The following is an 8,343-nucleotide window of genomic DNA, read 5'->3' as shown; positions in this document are numbered from 1 at the left end:
TTGGGTTTGCAAACTGACAAAGTCGCTTTATGGATTGAAACAATCTCCAAGGCAGTGGTACAAGCGATTTGATCAGTTCATGAAAGGGAAAAGGTATACAAGAAGTAAATTTGATCATTGCGTGTATTTTCAGAAGCTACAAGAAGGATTTTTCGTATACTTGCTCTTATATGTTGATGATATGTTGATAGCATCTAAGAGTAAAGTTGAAATTGAGAGATTGAAGACTCAACTCAACCTTGAGTTTGAGATGAAAGATCTAGGTGAAGCTAAGAAGATCCTTGGCATGGAAATATGTAGGGATAGAGCTCATGGCAGAGTTAGTTTATCTCAGAAGCAATATTTAAAGAAGATACTACAGAAGTTTGGCATGAACGAGCAGACTAAAGCTGTAAGTACCCGTTGGCTTCTCATTTCAAGCTTTCTGCACAACTATCTCCTTCGACAAATACGGAACAAGAATACATGTTACAAGTTCCGTATTCTAATGCAGTAGGTAGCTTGATGTATGCAATGGTGTGTACAAGACCCGACATTTCACAGGCAGTTAGTATAGTGAGCAGGTATATGCATAATCCTGGAAAAGGACATTGGCAAGCTGTGAAATGGATTCTACGGTATATTCATAAGACCATGGATATTGGATTACTGTTCAAGCAGGATACTACACTTGGTAAAGGTGTTGTTGGGTACGTTGATTCTGATTATGCCGGTGATTTGGACAAACGAAGATCAACCACTGGTTATGTGTTTACTCTTGCTGGAGGACCAATAAGTTGGAAGTCTACACTGCAGTCTACAGTTGCGTTGTCAACCACAGAAGCTGAATACATGGCTGTAACAGAGGCTGTAAAGGAAGCTATTTGGTTACAAGGTATGGTTAAAACCTTGGGATTGGTCCAGGAGCATATTAATGTGTATTGTGATAGTCAAAGTGCTATTCATTTAGCAAAGAATCAAGTCTATCATGCACGTACAAAGCATATCGATGTACGTTTCCACTTTGTGCGGGAAATTATTGATGAGGGGAAAATTCACCTTCAGAAGATTAAGACTGCAGATAATCCCGCAGATATGATGACCAAGGTGGTAACAACAATCAAGTTCGAACATTGTTTGAACTTGATCAATATTCTGCATGTTTAACAGTTGAAGAAGGCACTATCAAGTGTTGTTGACAAAGGCAGAGAGAATTGTGTGAAGATAAGATTACTCGAATCAAATCTTCAAGGTGGAGATTATTGGGAATTATCCATATTTATGGAAAATCAAAGATATGGGTATCAAATAATAGAAAGTCAAAGATATGGGTATCAAATATTGGAAAGTCAAAGATATGGGTATCAAATATTGGAAAGTCAAAGATATGGGTATCGAGATATTGGCATAATAAAATCTGAGATATTTGCAATATATGGTCCCTAATTGTAAAGTGACTTTGCAAGTTGATCCCTGAACCTCAACTATAAATAGGCATAACCATCTCTCATTCTGTATCTCAAACTTGCCATTCTCTACTTAAGGCATTGTTTTCTCTCTCTCTCTTTGTAAATTCTCACTTGTATTTTGGAGTGAAATATATTTGGTAGTGCCCGAGGACGTAGGCAAAATTTGCTGGACCTCGTTAAATTCTTGTGTTCTTTCTTGTATTATTCTGCATGAATTGTGTGTGTGATTGTAGTGATTTATTGTGCTATTAAATTACGATTGAGGGATATTCTGGCTAGGAAAGACCTGGTACTTAAGCGATCCTTGTGATCCACCTCTCTTTCCTGGGAATTGAACTTAGTGTGATTTTTTAGTACAATAATTTTACTCTTTTACACGCTTCCGCACAACAATTAGATTGTATTTTAGTTTTCTAAACGGTTTATTTTCTTATTCTTCAACTTGGATTCGATTTGAATCAAAGACTTCATTTTGAAGTATTTTTTTTATTTTTCTTTCACTTCTTGCTTGTCAACATTGATATCTTGCTAGCTGTTAAAGAATTTTGTAGAATCGAGCGCATTGAGCTTATCAAAGGGATCAATTTCTATCCTTCTCTCGTTTTAGTTTATTGTGTGTTTGCATGATTAAATTATTGCTAGGGAAAATAGTAATTAGATCTAATAGTGGCTAAGTCCTTTAGGAAGATTAATGAGCGAATGTAGGAGTGGTTAATGAATTAACGAGGATTTCCATTATAATTAGTTGACTTAAATTTTTCATGCTTAAACTCTAGGATTGACGACACTAAGAAGTAATCTAGGTAGATAGGCCGAGAGGATAAGTCTACTGAGAAAATCATAATTTATCTTAGTTTAGAAAGCAAAGACGAGAGATAAGTGAGTATTTATCGATTAATTAATCAGTCGGAGGCTGAGAGATAATAATTGGTTAGTTATTAGCTAATTCACTAAAACTCGAATTCTAAAATTAATTACAACCATTGAAGTGAGTTAATCTTTTGCCTGTCAATCCAAGTTTCTTTGTTGGTTAATTTCTTTCTAGTAATTTTATTTTATTCTATAATATTATTTCTTTTTATTTATTTTAATATGATTTTCAGTGATTACTGTTTAGACCTATTATTTAAAAATAATTTTAGATTTAACCCATCCTCCATTGGGTACGATCTTCAGTGTACTTCTTGTTGGAAAAAAATATATTTTTGGAAGTTTTGAGGCATATTTTTATTAGTAAAGGTAGAGATTTGAATCGTAAAATTATGATTTTATATTCTACGCCATGAGACCTTTACAACGATATATCATATGCTCAAAATGGTTGAGTGATGAATAATAAATTGATGCTCAAAGTAAGCCACTTATGAATTTCGTTGAGGAAAATGGAAAGCTTAGTCCCACATTGGTTAGATATCAAGTGTAGAATATGTTATATATATGAACCAACTTGGTGGTTATTGAATGACTAAACTTTTGTTCTCCCTCGTGTGCAGGGGGAGGGGAACCAAGCTCGCCGGGGTTGGGGGTGTGTACCCGCACTACATGGGCGACTCGAAATATTTAGACCGGTCGAGCCTTTCTAGGCCTGCGGATATTTTAGCCCAATACATAATCTTATTTTTCCCCAGTAGAGCTTATCTGTTTGAAATTAAAAGGAGTTGATGGCTCCTTTAATTCAAACGTTAATTTGGGCACATTAGTCAAAATTTCCAAAAGTTATTCATTTGAATTTTATTTAAAACCAAATAATCTGCAAGAAAAGATACACACTAAATTTTTCAAAATTTTGAGAGATCTTTTCCCTGCATATTTTTCGAATTGTTGTCGATGATAGACGAAGGCAAAGTTATAGTTCGTTGATCACTACAGTCGTGCTACTACTGTGCTCATCTCATTGTTGTATCTTGGGAGTTAGTCGACCAACGTTTTCTCCAGCACTAAAGGAGCTGCCGAATCTGTCTTAAGGAAACTGTGAAAACATGCCTCAACGACCAATCCATTTTTTCTGCCTACCTACGAGTATAATATTTTGATCCAGTCTTTATTTATGTTTTTCAGATTATATATATGTATATCTATATTGTTCTGGTTCGATCTTGTAATTTAAATAAATATTTTATATTACTATTTATTTCACTAACGTGTGTGCAACAATCTTAAGACAAACTTCTTTAACACTTTCTAATCCGAGACGAATAGGACACCGAGGAGAAATTATATTATGTTTGTAAACAAAAATCAATTGAACAATTCTATTTCAGGATTTTATTCCTGTCGTTTAACAGGATTTGTTCGATTTTTTGTTTCAAACAGAAATCAATTGAATATTTCTGTTTAAGGATTCTTTTATTGTCGTTCAACAAAATTTATTCGATTTTTGTTGTTAACAGTAATCGTTTGAGAGTAACAATTCTGTTACCAGAAATTGTTATTGATTTTGTTTCAGAATTTTTAGTTCCTAACTAAATTCTGTCGTTTAACAGAATCCAAGGGTAGTATAAACTGGAAATTAAATTTTTTGTTTATTATTACTAATTATGGTTCTGTTTCTAAAATCTTAACAAAAAATGGAAACTCCCACCAATTTACTCAATTAGCAATTTAGAGCGTTGGTTCCATGTAGGCTTTAAATCAAAACTCAATGTTGCTGGTGGCTGTAAGCCACAATGAAAAGCCTGTGAAATTCTCTGGACAGAATTTCAAGACATGGCAACAGAAGATGCTGTTCTATTTGACCATGTTGAACTTGACCAAATTTTTGAAGGATAACCCTCTTACTATTAAAGAGGGTGAGGTAGATGATGTTACTGCCTTCACTACTGTTGAAGCTTAGGAGCATTCTGATTTTCTGTGCCAAAATTACATCCTAAATGGGTTGTCGGATACATTGTGCGAAGTATACTGAGTCAAAAAGACGACTAAGAAATTATGGACGTTATTGGACCATAAATACAAAACCGAAAATGTTAGAGCTAAAAAATTTTGTGTTGCCAAATTCTTGAATTTTGTAATGGTTGATTCTAAACTAGTTGTGAATCAAGTGTAGGAACTTCAACTGATCATTCATGGAATTCTTGTTGAAGGGATGGTTATAAGTGAATCCTTCCAGGTAGCAACCATTATTGAGAAGTTACCCCTTGCTTGGAATGACTTCAAGAACTACCTAGAGCAAAAAATAAATAAAATTTCAGTGGAAGACCTAATTGCTAAACTTCGAATTGAAGAAGACAATAGAGGTATTGACAAAAACCTCAACAAAGCAGCAAATGTCAATGGTGCTAAGACAAACGTGGTAGAAGTCAAGAAGAACTTCAAGAAGAGAAAACAAACTCGGAATAAGTCTAAATTGGGACCAAAAAGTGGTGTTTCCAAGAGCCAGTCATTTGACTGTAGGCTTCAAAAGAAAGTCAGAGCTAACGAGACCAATGTTATAGAAGAAATTTCCAAAGAAGTGTTTGATATGGACTTATGTGCTGTGATTTCTGAAGTCAACATGGTTGACTTAAATCTAAGAGAATGGTGGCTTGATACTGGTGCCACACGTCATATCTGCTACAACAAAAACTCATTTTCTGAGTTGGTGCCTTGTGACAAAGTGGAGAAGCTCTATATAGGAAATGTCGCGACTTCCAAGATCAAGGGAAAGGGTACTGTGGTCTTGGAGATGAATTCTAGCAAAGAACTCAAGCTTCAAACTATGTTGTATGTGCCTGACATATGCAAGAACCTTGTTTCTGGGACACTCCTCAGTGTACACGGCTTTAGGATGGTGTTTAAATCCTAGAATCTAATTTTGTCTAAAGGGGGAATGTTTGTGGGAAGGGGATATGTATTGAATAACATGTGGAAACTTAATGCAATATCTATAAAAGCAAAGACAATGAATAAGAATGTCGCTTCTTCTTATTCTGTTTATATGCTTGAGTCATTTAATTTATGGCATGGTAGGCTCGAACATATTAATTATGATACTTTACATAGATTAATTAATTTAGAGAACATTCCTTCATTTCACATTAATTATAATCACAAATGTGAAATTTGTGTTGAGGCAAAATTAACAAGGTCTTCATTTCAAACTATTGACAAAAGTAAAGAACCACTTGATCTAGTACATAACGATGCTTGTGACTTAAAGTTTATTCAAATCAGAGGAGGGAATAAATATTTTATTACCTTTATTGATGACAGCACAAAATATTTCTATGTATATTTGCTTAAGAGAAAAAACGAAGCTATAGAGAAAATTATTTTCTATAAATAGGTGGTTGAAACCCAACTTAATAAAAAGATTAAGATGGTGAGAAGTGATCGTGGTGGTGACTATGTTGAACCATCTGGTGAATATTGTACACAACATGGTATTTTTCATGAAGTGACACCACCATACTCTCTTCAATCAAATGGAGTAGCCGAGCGAAAAATTAGACTTTAAAGGAAATGATGAACGCATTGCGAGAAAGCTCTTGGTTACCACAGAACATGTAAAGGGAAAAAAATAGATTTTTAAAAGCTTTGAGGCCTATTCTCGATTATAAAATTATGGTTTTATATTCCAACCCATGAGGCATTTACGATGGTATATCATATGCTCAAAATGGTTGAGTGATGAATGATAAATTGATGCTCAAAGTAAGCCACTTGTGAATTATATTAAGGAAAATGGAAAGCTTAGTCCCACATTGGTTAGATATCAAGTGTGGAATATGTTTATATATATGAACCAACTTGGTAGTTATGGAATGACTAAACTAATACCCTCCCTCGCACACAGGGGGTGCCAGTCCAAGCCCATTGGGGTTATGGGCACACCCGTACGACGAAGACGATGCAAATGTCCGAATCGGTTGGGCCTTTCTAAGCCTATGGATATTTTAGCCTAATACGTAATCTTATTTTTTCTCAACAAATCTTATCTGTTTGAAATTAAAAGGCATTGATGGCTCATTTAATACAAATGTTAATTTGGGTTTAATGACTCTTAATTCACGAATGTTATTGGCTCCTTTAGTCAAATTTCCAAAAGTTCTTCGTTTGAATTTTATTTAAAACCAAATAATCTGTAGGAAAAGATACATACTAAATTTTCCAAAATTTTAAGAGATCTTTTCCCTGCATATTTTTTGAATCGTTTTCAGTGATAGACGAAGGCAGGGCTACAGTTCGTTGATCACTGCAGTCGTGGTACTACTGTGCTCATCTTGTTGTTGTATCCTGAGAGATAGTCGACCAATGTTTTCTCCTGCACCAAAAGAGCGGTCGAATTTGTCTTAAGGAAACTGTGAAAATAGGCCTCAACTACCAATACATTTTTTCTGCCTACCAACGAGTATAATATTTTGATCCAGTCTTTATTTATGTTTTTCAGATTATATATATGTATATCTATATTGTTCTGGTTCGATCTTGTGATTTAAATAAATATTTTATATTATTGTTTATTTCATTAACGTGCGTGCAACACTTCTGATATCCCATTGTACAATACTATACTAAAATTTTACTTGTATATTTACGGACACCACTACTTTAATTCTATATCTTTTGTTTCAGTATTTCTAATCAAACATGCCAACATTTAACCGTGGTCAAATATCAAACTCCTTTAAAACAAAATATTATGTGCATTGAGTGAGAATAACATCTTAATCAAATAAATATGGAATTTAGAAGTGCTTCTATCAACATGCATGAACAAATTAGAAAGCTACATTTTGGCCGTTTTATATCTAAATACATAATTTGAAGAGTATGTCCACCAAACATAAACATTGTCCCAAGGATTTAATTTAATTTGTTTGAGCAGAAAAGTAAAATCTCCTACAAGCAAAGAAACCTCATGAATTTGGGGTTACATTAGAGGCAGAACCCTAGAACTTGTCAGCAACACCTAATGAATTGGAATTGAGGGACATAGGTTGCCCAGCCATACCCATATTAATGGGTGAGGAGAGAAAAAAACCAAACCAAAACAATGGGCACCCATTAGCAGAATAAGGTAGATTATTAATTCCTATATTTACTAAAGATATTTATTTCACTTGGTCTACCAATTAGATATCAATCTAATCAAGAAATAGTGTCAAAAACATCTTTTAAGAAATAATATCTATTGTTTTTCGTTTTTATAAATAATTTTATATAAAATTTTTAAATTAAAACAAATGTATAATTAATAAAGGTTCAATTTATAAACATATTTTTTATAATTTATGAAGTATATTATGTATGTACATTTTTTATATTTTATTTGTATAGTATGATGGTGTTGAATCTCAAATTTAAAATAAAAATTTAAGTGAAATTATTTTTTTTAAAAGTGAATTTATTAATTCATTCAATAAATGGGATCATACAATTTAAAGAAAAAAATAACAAACACTCGTCATAGATGGTGAAGGATAAGCTCCACCAACACAACAAAGGCTTTAGCCTCAACATCAATAAAACATTATGACGCGTTGACAATTGACTTTATCTCAACTCAAGCACAACGTATCTAGAGTGACTGCAAGTACTTAATACGATGAGGAAATCAACCTCGGATGGTCTAAAATAGTGAGCAAAAATTAACAAAAAAATCGAACATTTACCAAACTAGAGAGGACGACAACAAAATTATCCCTAAAATTAATTGTAAAACTAAGATTACATGCATAAGCAAGACTAAAACCCGTGCTACAAGAGCAGACAAGAACTTCTAAAACTGAAGACTTATTAAACAATGGAAAAACAAACAAAAAATATATAAAATTTAAGACAACACGGGTCCAAATCGACACGTGAAATCATTTATTATTCTAAAATACTCTCAACATATAAATAGATTAATAAGTTGATGAAAAGTCACTCACTTTCCAAGAAAAACTACTGGTACTAGTGGAGTTTTTAGCGA

This window comes from Gossypium hirsutum, chromosome D13 (genome assembly GCF_007990345.1).
Source record: "Gossypium hirsutum isolate 1008001.06 chromosome D13, Gossypium_hirsutum_v2.1, whole genome shotgun sequence".
Taxonomy (NCBI): Eukaryota; Viridiplantae; Streptophyta; class Magnoliopsida; order Malvales; family Malvaceae; genus Gossypium; species Gossypium hirsutum.
This window is presented reverse-complemented; position numbering follows the sequence as displayed.